Genomic DNA, 2219 nt, shown 5'->3' with positions numbered 1-2219 from the left:
CTTGATCTCTCTCTCTCTCTCTGGTAACTATTTTCATTTTCTTTCTTTCCACAAGCAATTTGCAATAAGCCAATAACGTCTTAATGGCCAAGCTTCATTACCTTAAGGGTTTGCATCATTTTAAGCCCTTTAACTGTTTCTTCTTCAGGGTTGGATCAGTTCGCCATGGCTGAGCTCCTCATGACTGCCAACAATAACTTCTCTCGGGATTTTCTTTCTTTCCACAAGCAATTTGCAATAAGCCAATAACGTCTTAATGGCCAAGCTTCATTACCTTAAGGGTTTGCATCATTTTAAGCCCTTTAACTGTTTCTTCTTCAGGGTTGGATCAGTTCGCCATGGCTGAGCTCCTCATGACTGCCAACAATAACTTCTCTCGGGACACTATCATCGGAGAAGCGGCCTACTATCTAGTCTACTAGGGTCAGCTCTCCAATGGTCTTACAGTCGCACTAAAAAATTACGACCCCTATGCTTTTCGTCAGAGGGAATTTCGTGCTGAAGTGGAAACTCTTGGTAAGCTTCGACATCCAAATATCATCAAGCTTCAGGGGTATTGCGCCTCGGGCTCAGTTAGGGTTCTTGTTTTAGAGTTCTTTGAAAAAGGTGATCTTCATAGTTGGTTATATCCTGACCAAATAAACAATAGTTTTTTGCGTTTACCTTTATCATGGGAAACTAGGTTAAAGATTGTGAGAGATGTTGCTGAGGGGCTCGCATATTTGCATGGGTTGGAAGAGCCTATTATTCATAGGGACATTAAGCCCAGTAATGTATTATTGAACTCGGAGTTTAGGGCTCATATTGCTAATTTTGGGCTCGCTAGAAGGATTGATTCATCACATTCCCACGTGACAACTCAAGTTGATGGTACTTTGACATACATGGCGCCGGAGTACAAGGAGGGGAGCACAAAGGCAACAGTAAAGGCCGATGTATATAGTTTTGGTATATTGATGATGGAGACTGTGAACGGTCAGGTACCTGATCAGCACTCAAAACTGGGAGGATTAATGAACAAGCTTGATCCCCAAATTTCATGGGAGAGATTGGATGAAGCCAATGTGAAAGAATATTTTAAGATTGCTTCTTTGTGTGTAACAATTATTCCGAAAGATAGACCGGAAATGAGGAAAGTTGTTCAAATGCTAAGTCAAATTCCAGTATGAAATTAATTACACATATACAAAACTTAAGAGAATCATTTTGTTAGTGATAATATTAGTCATATTTCCTAGCTTATATGTATTCTTGTATAATTAAGATTTATTATATCTTGTACTCCAAGTCTAGTTAGATTAAATTTGTACACTATATATACCTTGTATACTCCAATTATTAAACTAAGAAAAATACCAAGTTTACATATATGGTATTCTTAGCTTGATTTGTATTCTTGTATATATAATTAAGATTTATTGTATCTTGTGCTCCAAGTCTAGCTAGCTAGGTTAAGTTTGTACACTATATATACCTTGCATACTCCAATTATTGAATTAAGGAAAATACGTACCAAGTTTACACATTCAAGGGTTTTTTCATCATTCCAAGCATAATCCCCATCTCCACCACCACCACCACCACCACCCCTACTTCTCTCTCTCTCTCTCTCTCTCTCTCTCTCTCTCTCTCCTCTTCTTCCTCCTCCTCCTCCTCCTACTTTCTACATCCACATCAAACCCTTCTTTTTTTGGAAACACCATGGATCCAAGAAGTTTGTACCACAATTCATTGCCAAAAAAATTGTAGATTCTATGCTTAAAATATGAAAGGCTTCACGCTTGGAGTTAAAACACGGTTGGCCACCTCCTTGGTCTCCATGAAAATGTCCATCTCAATGGTCATTATCTAAATTATTAGGCCGGTGAGATCCCAATAAGGTCATCATATGTTCTTGTTTGTTGTGACCAAAAAAAAAAAGAAAAAAAAAAGGCTAGGTATTCATGAGGACTTGATCACTAACTCAGTGTCCCCAAGGTTTAAACTAAAAGAGGAAAACAATAGAATATGGCTGGAAAAGTGGGGCGAAAAAACAAAGAGTAGCATTCAAGGTCGTTAAAAAAAAACGATCTGATGTTTGAGCTTCAAAGAGGTAGCTAATAGAGGTAGAGGTGGCTGCAAAAATATGCTTCGGCCTAAAGAAAAAAAAAATCAATTTAGTTGTGTGATGGATAGTTTGTGGGACTATAAGTATCCGTTCCTGAAATCGGTTTTAATTG

General features: G+C 38.2%; 1 pseudogene; it reads left to right on the top strand.

Annotated features, from left to right (window-relative positions):
* Positions 1-223: 223 nt before the first annotated feature.
* Positions 224-1327, top strand: LOC147277566 (putative serine/threonine-protein kinase At1g01540 pseudogene; annotated as a pseudogene).
* The last annotated feature ends 892 nt before the right edge of the window (positions 1328-2219 follow it).

This window comes from Dryas octopetala, chromosome 8 (assembly GCF_963921425.1).
Source record: "Dryas octopetala chromosome 8, drDryOcto1.1, whole genome shotgun sequence".
NCBI lineage: Eukaryota > Viridiplantae > Streptophyta > Magnoliopsida > Rosales > Rosaceae > Dryas > Dryas octopetala.
The sequence above is the reverse complement of the archived record's forward strand: the minus strand, read 5'-3'. Positions and strand labels throughout refer to the sequence as shown.